Raw genomic sequence first — 17248 nt, forward strand, 5'->3', positions numbered from 1 at the left:
TTTTTTTTTTGTAGTCACTTCAAAGTGGCGTGGGCTGCTCTCTAGAGGGCGCCCATGCTCCTTAGGCTGATGTTGGCCCTATGCCAAAGTCTCAAAAATTTAGAAAACCTCCTTATTGTTCATTAAATTTCATTTTAGCCTTGCTTTCCAAAAATCCATATTCTTTTAAGATTATACTTAGAGTTTGAAATTTATCTTTTTAAATTCCTATAATTCTCAAACATTTCTAGAAAGAAAAACTCCTTTAATGTAACATTGTCGATAATGAAAATTCTTAAAAAGATTTCGATGGTTCTAATCAAATTAATATATACATATATTATTTGAAATTTATCTTTCTAAATTCACATATATATATATATATATATATATACATAGACTTACTTAAATATATATTTTGAAATTCCACCATGCATTGGATAATTTTCTTAGAAAATTCATGGGTCTTACAACTTTTGTACCCCACACAATACTACTTCGTTGCCTTGAAAATTAATTAATTAATTAATTAAAATAAATAAAAGAGAGTGTTGCCCTCTGCGGAGGGATTACAAAAGAATAATAAATTATTTTATTACAAACTTAAATTAATAAAAAATTAATAATAATCCTAATCTAAAATAAAGAGAAAAAATGTCCTTCTATGCTTGAGCTTCTTGTCTCTTATTTGTTTTCCTTTTTTCTTGTTGTTAGTGTTTTGAGGGCTCTCTTAGTGGCCTGAAGGGCTTTTTGTGGGGACCTCAGAGGGCTCTTTGAGGGCTCATTTTGGGGCTCGCTGCACGTCTGAACATTCTCCTGTAAAAATAAACAGACAAAACACAAAAATATAAGAGAAAACTACAAGAAAATCATTAGTCAGTTTTACGAAAAATCATAAAAACACTAAACAACTATGAAATACACTACACTAAAAGACAAAATAACATAACTAATTCTATAACTAACATGAAATAACTATGAATCAAACTAGCTAGAAGACAAATTAACATAGCTAATTAAGTACTTAAGAAGAAACAAAATATGGAATTAACTAAAAACAAACAACAAGAAAGAAACTAAGCTAATTAATTGATTAAAAGAAAATTAAACTATAATTAATATAAACTAAATTAATTTATCTTAAATGTTATACTAACCAAATTTTAAAAAGGTATTGAATTAACTAATTAACAAAACTGAACTTAATTCTAAATCAAATTAAATTAAATAATTAATTCTACCTAATCTACTAATATAAATTAAACTTAAATTAATCTAATTGTTATAGAAAAATCAGATTTAACATGGAACTAAATTCAACTAGTTAACTATAGGAAATTAAATCTACCTAAATCGGTTAATCTAATTCTATTGAGAAAAAAAAATTTAAGAATTAATTCTAATCTCTTTTGATGAAAAAATAAACAATCTACTCTACTTAATCTAACGAGCCATCTAACTATTCTATAATTCAAAAAATTCACAAGAATCAATCAATTAAACTAAATTAGCATATTAAAGCACACTAACTAAGAGGTAAACAATTAATTAATTTGTTAATAACTAAAGAAAAACATTAGCTTTATTGAACCAAAAAAAATAAAATAATAAGAAAAATGCAAAGACTAAAAAAAATGTTATTCAATTAATGTGATTATTCTAAGTTATTTATAATTGAACTAATTCCTAAAATTATACTAATTAAAAAAATAGCAAATAACATGAGTCAAAAATCAGAAATTAAACTAAACCTATGATTATCTACTTACACACAATCCAAGAAAATGATTATTTTATTATTTTTTACTTTTTTTTCTTCTTTTCTAAAATGCTAAACAATGGATATATGATATGCTAAAATTAAATCATGCAATATGCCATGAAAATAATAAAAACCTAACTACAATGCATGCTATGAAACTAAACTATGGAGAAAGGAAAAGAAGAAGAAATTGGTTTTTACCTGTGCAACCGAACTAACTCTGCTCTCTCTTCGACAGAGGGGATGAGAAGAATCGATGATGATGAGGTTTAGAAGAAAGAGTGAAAAGCTTAAGAAGCAAGAAGACGGAGGTAGGAAGCCAGTCAATCGAACAAGGGGGAGAAAGGAAGAAAGGGAGGCAGAGAGGAGAGAGAGGGGGGCGGAGGCTACAAAGAGAAAAATGTTTTCTCTAGTCCTCAAAGATTCTATTTATAGTGTGTAATTAGGTTTTGAGAAATTATTTCAAAAAGAGTCCAATAAACTTTCAATATTTCTAAACGGCCTCTCTTTTAAAAAGTAATTTCTAAAAACTTAATTATTCTCCCCTAATGACTCCAACAAGGCTCGAATTTGCTCAAATTCTAATTTTGATAAAAATGTGAAAACCTTCGCAAACAAGCATTTTTAATCAATTATCTTATATGTTCATGCATGAAAATATATAAATTTATACATAAGAATTATGCATGATCAAATAATAGATATTAACATCTTATATTAGAGATGAGACTCTTGTCTAAGCCCGTCTATAAATAGAGACCCTCATAAGAAAGATTAACAATGTTACTTCTCTATTTCTCTCTTATTCTCATTAGAATTCTCTATCTTCTTCTTCTTTCGCTTCTTTCTTTCTTTCTTCTTAAAGCTTTTTCAGTAGTCATTGAATCTCTTTTAAGGTTTGAAGACGGTACACGAAGACCAATCTACGTTTGAGAACTCGATTAAGGTAGAGAGTTCTATACTCTACAAGTAATACAAAATTCGTGGGTATGAATTCCTTTAATTTTTTATAACTACAGACCCTAAACCATGCCTCCCACATGTGGGTTTGGCTTAAGGTTGTCTATGCATGTGATAGAAATGAGTTTTTGAAAGAAAAACTCTATAAAAATCATTTTCTCTCAAACTCAATTTTGTTAGAAAATAAAATGAAAAAAACTACAAAATACACATGTTACTTGGTTATTTTTCTGTATATTTTGATTTGGATTAGTAGATTATATTCATATTGATGTTTTGTAAAAATTTGAATGATTTCAATTATCATTTTTATGAGAAAATAATTTTTTTGTATTTTCGGGTTTCTTAGAAAAAAAATTGGTTTCAGATTTTTGGCTTGACATCTGATCGATAAATCGTTCGTAACTCCTTCGTTCCGAAGAATTTTAATGAGTGGTTTCTTGTGTTGAAATGCTAACAAAATTTTGCATCCATTGTAAATTTTTGAGCTCTGTTCATGAATTGAGCACAGATCTGTGATAGTTAAAACAGAAAAGTGTAGGTCTGGACCAAAATATTCGTAACTCCCTCATACGGATGTGTTTTTATGAACGGTTTGTGACATTGGAAAGCTGACAAATTTGTTACAAACTAAAAAAATTTCAGCTCTAACCACCTAACAAAAAAATTTCTACGACCTCTATAAAAATTGGACAGAGTTGAACTTTTCATAAATTTGGGACTTATTTAAGAACTGATCCCCGAATGTAGGGTTTTAGATGTTTTTGATAAGAAAAGATGATCTGAGCATATAGGATAGATTATTTCATGTTTAGCACGATTGAACAACATGTTATTGCATAAATATTTCATGTTTCAAGATTATTTAGGGTTTAGTATGATTCTTGTATAGATGTAAGCATGTTTGAGATATTTCTTGATGGATTTGTGATTCTTGAATGATGTGTGTTATTATTTTAACAAGATTCGCATAAATCTGACCAAGTATGCATCATACAATGATGTAACCATATTTAGAGCATCAAAATTTGTGATTGTATGGATTTCTATGTTGAATCTTCTTCATTCTTGATGAATCTTGCATGAGTTTGAATCTTGGTTTTTCTTGTCCTCGTTTTGATCCTAACCTGTTTAAAAAAAAAGTTGATATCTCAATAAAAATAAACCAATAATTTTAAATAAAATTACTGGAGTGTTCTACACATCAAGAGCTTGAATTTAGAATCTTAGTTTGCTCTGTTTGGATCAGTATAGAGCCTAGAATGTCCATTGCAACATATCACATGTTTTCTTTCTTGTCTGTAGGTATGTTCTGACCTACGATTTTGATGGTTGTAAAGACCCAATCAAGACTAATCAAAATAAATCAAGAAAAATCTGGGTGAAATCTAAAATATATAAGATGATCCTGCAAAATGGGTTTTATGAAAATATTTCTCTGTAGGTCTAAAAAAAATCCCTAAACCGGGAAACTTTTTTATAGATAACAGGGTTTGTCTTATATTTTCCCTAAACAAGGTTTAGTCTCTGAATTTTGCTGATTTTATCATAATAAATTTTTTAGTTCTGTTTCTTAGACTATTTTTTTGAGACATATGAGCATTCACAATAAAATTGCAATGGCTCAATTTGGTCTTTGTAATTTTTGGAGGCTTTTCCAAAATTGGCATAACAAAGATCCGAGTTTGCATAATATGACATGTGTGAATGCTTTATTTGATGCTATGCATGCAAAGTTATGAAAGCTTATCATATTGTTTATGTATATGTGCACATGTTTGCAAAGTAAAAAGTATGAGCATGATATTGAATACAAAATTCTAAATATGCATTGATAGCCAAAGTGACCAAACCCTATTTGATAGACTCAATTATGGTGTTGCATGTAAGACATTAATGCAAATAAGTGAAACATGTAACACTAAAGCAAGGGCATGCAAAGAGGGGGCAAGCAGTATATTTGGCTTCATGGAATTATGTTTTGAGCATGGAAGGTTGCTCCTCCCCACCCACGAAGATAGGAGAAACCCTCTGCAATAGACTACAGCATAGGGAAAAGAAACTCATAAGTGAAATTCTAATGCATCGGGTTTATGGTGTTGGGTGTCTCTCTCACTTTTGTCGTCTCTCACCCGAACTGGTGAAAGGTGTTGGGCCATGCCAAAGTCACCCCTGTATGAAAACATTGTCTGCGCCATAACCCTGATCCAGGTATCTGCCTATGTTTGTACCTATGAGGCTAAAAAGTGAAACCTAAATGTATGTGCATTAAATAGGCATAACATGCATCATATAAGAAAGAAAAGACAATTAAAGATAAGAATCAATTCATGTATATAAAAGGGTTCTGCATTGGTAAGTACATGCATTTTTAACTGGTCATGCATTTTTACTTGATTAAGTTATGCCCGGGAAGGCTGCATGTCATTCAAATTACTAAGATGAAGACCATTGACATTGGTTTGCCCACATGGTTCAACATCATTTGCAGTGATTTGCTGATCATGTACGACATCAATATCATCCACTATTTGAGATAATTGGATAATCAACAAAGGACTTAGCTCGATAGATGGTGCCTGAGATACATACACATTATCTACAAGATTCACATAATTTCATTCATCAACTATTCCTTATTTAACTATTTTTTAATTAACTTTGCATACATCCAAGTCAACATCACCACTAAATAACATCGATTCTACATCATCATCATCCTCAACATCTATCCATATTTCTTTGTTATTTAAGTTTGGAGAATAACTATACCAGAGGCTCAATGAATCTGCCGCATATCCAGTTTTATGAGATATCAAAGCCGCAAATTCCTTTAAGGTATTGTTTCTAGAGACCACTATAGATTTTCAATTAGTATAATCAGACCTACAATAGTATACTTTAACCCTTTCAAATGTCATCATTGACTGTCTACAACAACCACGACAGTGTACTTTAGCACATTCAATGCTTGTGCACAGTGAACCCAAGCCCCGTTACACCAATACAAGAAGAACAAATATTAACTAAATTATAAGCAAACAATCATAAATCATCTACAACAAAAACATATATATATTTCTATGTAAAACTATAAACATAATAAACCCTAAAAGGTAAATTTGGTTGCTAGAAAGTCAATGACAACACAAGGAAACATATAAAAAATATTCATAGCAACAACCAAACAGAAATACGCATGATGATATTAAATAATCACGAACTAGATCCATTTGCACCCTTTACTGTAGACTTCCATATTAAACAAAAATATGCAAAGAGATACGCATGTATATATTGTATGGAACTCACATTTCAAACCTGTATATGAGAAAGTCGATCACAAGGATGATACCATAACCTCCTCAAAATGCAACAACAAATTACAAGAAAATCGCTTCAAGGGTTCTATAGAGAAGTTATTTACAGACATATATATATATATATATATATATGATTCAAGAACTTAGTATATATTAAAAAAATTGCATATAATAATAAATTCATAAATATTTAAGTAAGACATTTATGATCTTGTTGTTTTCCTTTAAGTGAAGTTTTGCATATATATTTATGAGAATTCGTGAAGTATATGCGAAAAGGTAAGATATTTGCAAATTGAGATTCACAAACATATTTATGCAAAATATTGATGTATATGCAGAAAGGTAGGATATTTAACATTTTGGTGGTTATAGTTTCACCAAAAATTCACAAATAAATTTATGCGAATTTGTAAATTCTGCATCAAAAACATGTGATTCTGGATTTAAGTGTTTGTTTGCACTTGCCGACGAGCGGTAAAATTCTATCGTAATAAGGCATCGATTTGTAGTTGTGAAGGGTAAAAAAGTCCTAACAATGTTGGATATTTACAAGTTTGGACATGGGAAGAAATATAAAAAATTATAGGGTTTTTAGATAATTGAGTCAAATTAGCCATACAGTACAGTCATTTTCCATTAAAAAAAGCTACTATGATTTTTGTTTTGCTGAGTTTCTTAGAGATTTTTGTAACGCTCCAAAATTTCAAACTTAAAAACATAGAATTTTAACCCTATTTTTTTTTGAAATAGCACAGCGGAAATAGCTTTGGGTTATGAAAGAGTCGGACAATTCCGGTGGGTTACAGAAATGAGAAAGATGTTTGTAACATAATTGCATAATCATAAAAACCATTCCATGTATTGAAATAGAACAAGTTAATAAAGTTTATATATCATCAAGGTTTAATCAAAATATCTCATAAGAATGAAATAACTAAAAGTTGGTTTCAAGATCAAAACTTAGTTAGAGAGGTTTTGGATTCAAGGTCCCGCTGCGCATCCATCCCTTACACTGCCTCATTCTTCATTACCTGTGCCCCATAACAAACGGGTCAAACTCTTGCAAGCAAGTAAAATTAAATATCATGCATTATGATAAGGCATCAATATCCATTATGCAATATGTAACATGCTAGAATCATATGAAATGCAATGATTGTAAATTGACAATAGTAGTAAGATGTTAATGAAACATTAATAAGAACAACATGATTTTAACAATATAATCAAAATAAATTGTAGCTAGCTATGTCAATAAGTTAGCAGTATTAGTATTAAGTTATGATAGTTTTACTCCTCTGGATACACAGAGGTGGTCATCGCGACAACGAGAGTTATTACGGTATTTATTATGACATGAAATCAAATATCTATCATGTTCTCCAATGTAATATTAATGTTACTAACATGCTAGACAGATGAAATGACATGTTCATAAGCTTAGTAATAACATCAATAGCATGATCATAATAATGAGATATCAATAAGAATTATAATCTCAGAATAGCAATAAGAATAGCATCATCATACTCTCAAATAAATAGCAATCAATTATGTTACTTAAGGTTATAACATCAACCCTCTTTTAGGTGAATCATTGTGTGAATGGGTGATATGGACAACTTCATCTTCATTATGGGTAAATTTTAGTAGTCATGCTCTTGTGTTATACGAGGTTTAAAGGCTCAACAGCCCCATACTCCCTACAAGGTAGTATGTCATGACAAGGTTTATACCCAGCCCAAATCACATGCTCTTTCAAAAAGCACCTTGCCATTGATGGCGTAAATATTATATTTAAATATGTGAAAGTTAGTACAAGTAATGAGACTTCATCACACGGGGTGCAGCCACCCAGCTCTCAACAACGCAATTATTGTCATTTGCAATTATTTCATTCCACACACATGTCAAATGCTCATCATGCCTTAACACATAAGTAATTAGCATGCTCAGTTAAGTGTATAATATTTTAAAGAGGCATTATGTATGAGAGTATGAACATCAATATCACTGGCCTATATGCAACATGTGCTACTTGTGCATTTCATTTGTCATTTGCACCTTTGGTTGCCTAACACTTTTATGTTTGTATGCATCGTACATTATGCATGGACAAGCATGTAATTCGAGCATAAGTTGTATGTCAAATCCAATGTACTTTCATCATATTTGTCAGCACACATATGTACATGCAACTTTGTTGCATTGTTGCCTAGCCCTTGGCTTGAGTTCATTGTGTATCTTTGCGTATGTGAACTTCGTTCAATATTCGGCTTATAGTCTAAGTATAGACAAGCCTAAACCTCTCAAGGCAACAATATTTGTGAATCATATGGCGATCGAAATCATGATAACTTAAATGTTGGATGTAAGCTTCTTGGTAGTTTCAATTCTTTGAGTATTATACCCTCAAGGTGCTTGGTATCACATCGAATACATTCTAAGGATTTGCATAAGACTCATATTACCACAAGATTCCTTTGGTAGAATATTTTTAAGGTTTTCCCAAGGTGTAGTTGGGTGAATATGCATTCTTTGAAATTCATCAGGTAAATATCAATTTACAACTCCTCTATTGAATGAGTCCAACCGCATTTGAGTTTATTCAAATCTAGAATCCGAAATCATTTGGGTAAAGTCAAATCCTTTTGAGAAAATTCAATCTTTTTAAGAAGAATCCAAGATTCAATTAAGAAGATCGAAAACCAAATCCATTTGAGAAGGATCCAAGATACAATTAAGAAGATTCAAAACTAAATCTATTCGAGAAAGATCCAAGATCCAATTAAGAAGATCCATAACCAAATCCATTTGAGAAGGATCTAAGATCTAATTAAGAAGATCCAAAACCAAATCCGTTTGAGAAGATCCTAATTCATTTGGGTAAATCCAAATCCATAAATTCAATTGGGTAAATCCAAATCCATTTGAATAGATCCAAATCCATTTGGGTAAATCCACATCCAAAATTCAATTGGTTAAATCCAAATCCATTTGAATAGATCTAAATCCATTTGGGTAAATCCAAATCCAAAGTTCAATTGGGTAAATCCAAATATGTTTGAGAAGGATCCAAGATCCAAAACCAAATCCATTTAAGAAAGATCCAATTAAGAAGATCCAAAACCAAATCCATTTGCGAAAGATCTAAGATCCAATTGAGAATATCCAAAACCAAATCCATTTAGGAAAGATCCAAGATCCAATTAAGGATATCCAAAACCATTTCCATTTGAGAAAGATCCAAGGTCCAATTGGGTAAATCTAAATTTATTTTAAGAAGGATCCAAATTCATTTTGAGAAGGATCGATATCCAAAAAAACCAAATTGGATACAAAACTAATTAGGGAAGATCAATTAAAGAAGAAACCTAATTTAGAGAGAATTCAACTAGTGAAAATCAAGTAGATAATTCAATCAATTAGAAAAATAAATTAGATAATTCAATTAAAGAGAATCACAATTGGGCAATTCTAATAATCCAAATCCAAAATTCTATTTGTTCAAAAACCCATATTCATTCCAAAAATCTAATGTATATCAAACATCTGCTTTTTAATTAAGTGAACCGCAACTATTCGAATTACTTGACTTTAGGCATGATTCTAGTGATCATGATTGCATGATTTTTCCAAAAGAAAATAGATTTGCACATCATACAAATTTTAAGCATTCATTCTTCGATATTCACATGGATCAACTTCAAAACTTTAAGTTGGATCAAGACACATCCTTTCATATGAATTTTTAAGAGTATTATTTTCCTCTTGCCATTAGCACATGGATTCCACAATTCTTTTAAATTGGAATGAAGCATGACTAGCATAAATGAAAATGTATGAATGCAATATCAAGGAAAATTCTTTTTAATGCCAATTAACCTTTCCATAACCATGGTCTAGCATTAGCACATTGAAATCGTTCTTCTTTTCATAAGACGCATCATAAAGAAAATTGTGTATCTTGAATAGGGATAATAACAAACTAATAATTCAATTTTCAACACTACACATGAAAACATTTTCCTATATAGATGAGAATAGGAATTAGAGAAGAGAATAGAAATTGAATAATATCAAGATGCATAAGGGATAATTTCACTTACCTTGACTTGGGACCTAGGCTTGAACCACTTCTTGCTTGGACTCTTTCAAAGCATTAAGAGAATAGGAAAGAGTTTTGAGAGAGACACCCTTCACTATTCTTAAGTGAAGAAAGAAGAGAACTCAAAAACTAAAAACTAAAAACTAAAACTAAAATGAGAGAAGAAAACAAGAGAGAGAAGCTCTTGGATGCTTGAAACTCTCAATTTGATGGGGTATTTATAGGAGGAGAGTCATGATTGCTTTCTAAATGGAGTGTTGAGATGAATTACAAGGAATCAAGGGTAGAGATTAGATCATCTTACTTTTTCAACATTTTTCTACCAAGCATAGTCCTTGACCCTATTAAGAAGACCTATCAAGCTAGCTTTTTTAGCTTTGTAGGAGATATTTTTATATTTAATAGATATTTTATTGGATTTAGAAAATCAATCTAATCATTAGTGTATTTGTTTCTAGTTTAAATCTAATTGGTGATTTTTCATATGTACTTTTTCGTTACTTTTTAGTTACTTTAAATTTTATATTATTTCCTGTAGTTAGATTTTAACTATTTAGTTGCCTTTTTCATTTACTCTAACTATGTACTTTTTATTCTTTGGAATATTCTTACTTACTTTATGAAAATACCATATTGAATCTCATATTTTCTAAAATTTAATTACAATGCTATACTTTTGAAAAAATCATTTACAAGGTCATACTTTTCAAAATTTAAATACAAGGTTATATTTTTCCAAAATTCATATAAAAGGTTATGTTTTTCCAAAATTCCAATACAAGGCTATATTTTTCCAAAATTCAAATATGAGGTTATATTTTTCCTAAATTCCTTTTTGACTAATCATTCTATGTTTAGTTAGTCCTATCAGTCTCTCATCTAGATCTTAGAAACATCAATTATAAATAAGAGAAATATAAGAAAAATACCTAAAAAATTTTGGGTCTTACATCCTACCCCTCTTAAAAAGGATTTTATCCACGAAATCTAATCTCAAACTATGTGAATAAGTCAGGATACTTTTCTTTCATGCTTGCTTCTATCTCCCATATACATTCTTTGATGTCATGGTGTTGTCATCGTACTTTGACTAACAAAATAGTCCTTGATCGTAGAACTTAATCTCAATGATCAATGATCTCAATTGGTTGTTCTGCCACAGTCAAATCCTCTTGTACCTCCACATTTTCATAATTAATGATGTGGGATTGGTCGTGAATGTATTTGATACTTGGTTTTTCCACACGGTATGCTACTTTTCCGATCTGTTTTAAGATTTTGAATGGTCCATGAATCTCAGGCCAACTCTTTTTTTTCTGAATTCTGAACACGCTATAAGTGGTATCCAAAATAAATACCAATTGGGTGCTTACACCACATCCCAAGAATTATGTCGATTAGGTGCTAATACTGTACCCTAAAAATTTTCAAGCAGCTGTCATACTTTGTAATCGGACTCACCTATCTACATCAGGTTGCAAGTGGTAATATCAGGCTTTGCATGATCTATCATGCCACTTAGACAACATTTTGACATGTCTATCATGTCAGTGCATCATGCCGTAATCCAGGCTATACATGATATTATTTTGCAACTATCAGGCTCCACATGATATTATTTTGCAACTATCAGGCTCCACATGAGTATATCATGTCATGATTCAGGCTCTACATGAGTACATCATGTTGCAACTATCAAGATCCACATATGTATATTATGCTGCGATTCAGGCTCCACATAAGTACAACATGTTGCAAGTATTAGGCTCCATATGTGTACATCATGCCGCAATTCAGGCTCCACATGAGTACAACATGTCGCAACTATCTGGCTCCACATGAGTACATTATGCCGCGATTTACGCTCTACATAAGCACAACATGTTGTAACTATCAGGCTCCACATAAGCACAACATGTCGCAACTATCAGGCTCCACATGAGTGCATTATGCCTCGATTCAGGCTCCACATAAGCACAACATGTCACAACTGTCAAGCTCCACATATATACATTATGTCACGATTCAGGCTCCATATAAGTACATTATGCTGCAACTATCAGGCTCCACATGAGTGCATTATGTCGTGATTCAGGCTCTACATAAGCACAACATGCCACAACTACAGGTTCTACATGAGTCCATTATGCCGCGATTCAAGCTCCACATAAGCACAACATGCTGCAACTACCAGGCTCCACATGTTTACATTATGTCGCGATTCAGGCAACACATGAGTATATCATGTTGCAACTATCAGGTTCCACATGAGTGCATTATGCCGCAATTCAGGCTCCACACAAGCACACCATGCTGCAACTATCAGGCTCCACATAAGCACAACATGTCGCAACTATCAAGCTCTATATGTATACATTATGTCATGATTCAAGCTCCACATAACTACAACATGCTGCAACTATCAGGCTTCACATGAGTGCATTATGCCGTGATTCAAGCTCCACATAAGCATAACATGACACAACTATCAGATTTCACATGAGTGCATTATGTCGCAATTCAGGCTCCACATAAGCATAACATGCTGCAACTATCAGACTCCATATGTGTACATCATGTCGCGATTCAGGCTCCACATGGGTACATCATGTCACAACTATCAGTCTCCACATGAGTGCATTATGCCACGATTCAGGCTCCACATAAGCACAACATATCACAAATATCAGGCTCCACATGTTTACCTCATGCCACGATTCAGGCTCCATATGAGTACAACATGTTTTAACTATCAGGCTTCACATGTGTACATTATGTCATGATTCAGGCTCCATGTAAGTACATCATACCACATTCTAGTACTATCAGTACTTCCATGTTTGGCACCTACAGGATATATGTCATTTAGATAAACCCTAGCCCAATATAATTGGATCTCCATGATGTATACCAATCATGTTATATATGTGTGATATATTTTTAATCAATCATATCTTAAATGCAATTATTTGCAATAGACTATGTAGGCGTGATGTTTTATTCATCAATTTGCTATCATAAGCATTTAAATCATAACTTCATCCCATAATCTGTAGTCGATAAAAATATGATCCACATACCTGGATTCATCAGATAATCATGCTACTATCATAGAAAGAAATCTAAATTCATACTTTCTCAATAAGCTATCACATCAAACTCCAATAATTCACACAATCCTTCGAAACCATTCTATTAATCATGTTTATCCTCACAAGGTTTTACCGCATTTCGAAACAAGCCTCCCATCGGGTTACCTGGTCTTGGATGTGTATACCCTCACAAAGGTTGGACTGACCACATCCCCTGATCTTGGACGTGTGTATCCTCACAGAGATCGGATTGACCGCATCACTTGGTCTAGGAATTGTCCTCACAGAGATTGTTCCCTAGGAAACCATTCCTCGATGGGTTACCTGATTTTGGAAATTTATCTAGTGGATTCCGGTGTCGTATATGCATAAGCATAGTAGATCGCTCATAGGGTCAAATGCTACTATTCAAGCACAAACTTTTTTATTAAGTTCAATTATCTAAGCACAAGATTTATCAGCCATCACTTTGAGGCACCAACACAATCAATTCAGATGACCCTATACTGTGCCTGTACTAATTTGCCTCTATCAAGATTGTTTACTACTACTAGGGTGGACTCCCCAGGCTATTCGTTGCTCATCATTGGCTTGTTTCTTGGAACACTCCCGAATATAATGACTTATTTTTTCATAGTAGATACAAGAACCCATATCACAAGGGCACATCTGTCCGTTATGGAAACGATGGCACTTTTGGCACCTTTGATTTGGCTCTGATTGCAACACGATTCCTTTTTGTTTCTTGTGCTTCTTGGCAGGAGGTGGGAGATTCTTTTCATTTGAATCCTTTCTATTGGTACTCTTTCAAACTTTCGTTTATGGTACGAACTTAGTCGGCTGGAGTTTTTATGTCTTCATCCAATCCACCTCAAGCAAAGTGGCTACTTCTATGGCCTCATCGAGCGTTTTTGGTCCACTGGTGTAGACCTTGGTTCGCAATATCAGTTTTAATCCTTGTGTAAATTTCATTGCACGTTCTTCCTCAATAGTATAGACATTTAGGCAATAATGCTCTAAAGCTCGAAACTTTATGATATAATCGGCCAAAGTTGCTTCGCCTTGCTGTAGGTCAAGAAACTCCTGCATCTTTCGGCTCCTTTCACACTTTGGAAAATATGCTGCATAAAAGACCTCCACAAATTGCTTTCATGTGACTGGTCCACTTAGGAACTTGACCTCAAAGGTCATTGCCCACCAGCGCTCTGCATTCTCTTTCAGCCTATTTGTCCCAAAGTTGATCTTTTTATCATCAGGGACTTCCAACACTCGAAAAATCTTTTCTATTTCTTGGACCCAATTCTCAGTCATCTCAGGGTCTGTCTTTTCGGTAAAGGCTGGAGGGTTCATATCCATGAATCTCTTGTATGAGATCTTTCTGCCAACTGTGATTGCTCGATCTTGGGCAGCCTGTTGAAGGTTGTCTTCCATCATTTTCATGGCCTCGACTTGTTAGCCCACAATACTCGTTAGGTCGCTCAGAGCATCCATAACCTTATTGACTTTGGTTGCCCACGCCATCTGATCGGACAAAAAGTAATTTAACTAAGGCTCACAATTATGTGTGCTAAGTGATGTCCATAACCTTATTTCTATGTTCTTAACTTCATAGCATATAGGAAAAAAATTAATTCAATCGGTTTAGTTAGGAATACTTATAGTGAAATTGATGATGTCAATGAACCTTGAACCAATTTTCCTAACTTTTGCTCTGATACCAATGTTGTAACGCCCCAAAAAATTCAACTTAAAAACTTAGAATTTTAACTCTGTTTTTTTTTAAATAGCTTTGGGTTTTGAAAGAGTAGGACAATTCTGGTGGGTTATAGAAATGAGAGAGATGTTTGTAACAGAATTGCATAATCATAAAAACCATTCCATGTATTGAAATAGAACAAATTAATAAAGTTTATACATCATCAAGGTTTAATCAAAATATCTCATAAGAATGAAATAACTAAAAGTTGGTTTCAAGATCAAAACTTAGTTAGGGAGGTTTTGGATTCAGGGTCCTGTCGCGCATCTAGCCCTTGCATTATTCATTATCTGTGTCCTATAACAAACAGTGTCAAACAATTGCGAGCAGGTAAGTAAAATTAAACATCATGCATTATGATAAGGCATCAATATTCATTATGCAGTATGTAACATGCTAGAATCATATGAAATGCAATGATTATAAATTGACAATAGTAGTAAGATGATAATGAAATATTAATAAGAACAATATGATATTAGCAATATAATAAAAAAAAATGTAGCTAGCTATGTCAATAAGTTATTAGTGTTACTATTAAGTTTTGATAGTCTTACTCCTCTGAATATGCATAGGTGGTCATCGCAACAATGAGAGTTACTACGATGTTTATTATGATATGAAATCAAATATCTATCATGTTCTCCAATGTAATATCAATGTAACTAACATGCTAAACAAATGAAATGACATGTTCATAACCTTGGTAACAACATCAATAGTATGATCATAATAATGAGATATTAACAAGAATTATAATCTCAGAATAACAATAAGAATAACATCCTTGTACTCTAAAATAAATATCAATTAATTATGTTACTTAAGGTTATAACATCAACCCTCTTTTAGGTGAATCATTGTGTGAATGGGTGATATGGGCAGCTCTATCTTTATTATGGGTAAATTTTAGTAGTCATGCTCTCATGTCATACGAGGTTTAAAGGATAAACAACCACATACTCCCCGCAAGGTAGTATGTCATGACAAGGTCTATGCCCAGCCCAAATCACATGCCCTTTCAAAAAGCACCTCGTCATTGACGGCATAAATATTATATTTAAATGTATAGGAGTTAGTACAAGTAGTGAGACTTCATCTCATGGGGTGCAGCCACCCAGCTCTCAACAACACACTTATTGTCATTTGCAATTATTTCATTCCACACACATGTTAGATGCTCATCATGCCTTAACACATCAGTAATTAGCATGCTCAGTTAAGTGTATAATATTTTAGAAAATCATTATGTATGAGAGTATGAACATCAATATCATCGGCCTATATGAAACATGTGTTACTTGTGTATTTTATTTGTCATGTTCACCTTTGCTTGCCTAACACTTTTATGTTTCTAGGCATCGTAAGTTATGCATGGACAAGCATGTAATTCGAGCATATGCTGTATGTCAAAGACAATGTACTTTCATCATATTTGTAAGCACACGTATGTACATGCAACTTTATTGCATTGTTGCCTAGCCCTTGGCTTGAGTTCATAGTATATCGTTGCATATGTGAACTCAGTTCAATATTCAGCTTATAGTCTAAGTATAGACATGCCTAGACCTCTCAAGGCAACATTATTTGTGAATCGTATGGCGATTGAAATCGTGATAACTTAAATATTAGATGTAATCTTCTTGATAGCCTCAATTCTTTGAGTATTACACCCTCAAGGTGCTTGGTATAGCATCAAATTCATTCTAAGGATTTGCATAAGACTCATATCACTACAAGATTCCTTTGGTAGAATATTTTTGAGGTTTTCCTAAGGTGTATTCTTTAAAGTTCATTAGGTAAATATCAATTTAAAACACCTCTATTGAATGAGTCCAACCTCATTTGAGTTGATTCAAATCCAAGATCTAATTGAGAGGATCCAAAATCATTTGGGTAAAGTCAAATCCTTTTGAGAAAATCCATTTTTTTTAAGAAGAATCCAAGATCCAAAACCAAATCCATTTGAGAAGGATCCAAGATCGAATTAAGAAAATCCAAAACCAAATCCATTTGAGAAGGATCCAAGATCCAATTAAGAAGATCCATAACCAAAACCATTTGAGAAGGATCCAATATCTAATTAGGAAGATCAAAAACCAAATTTGTTTGAGAATATCCAAATCCATTTGGGTAAATTCAAATCCATAAATTCAATTAGGTAAATCCAAATCGAAAATTCAATTGGGTAAATCCAAATCTATTTGAATAGATCCAAATCCAAAATTCAATTGGGTAAATCTAAATCTAAATCCAAAATTAAAT

This window comes from Nuphar pumila, chromosome 9, assembly GCF_984573655.1.
Source record: "Nuphar pumila chromosome 9, dmNupPumi1.hap1.1, whole genome shotgun sequence".
NCBI lineage: Eukaryota > Viridiplantae > Streptophyta > Magnoliopsida > Nymphaeales > Nymphaeaceae > Nuphar > Nuphar pumila.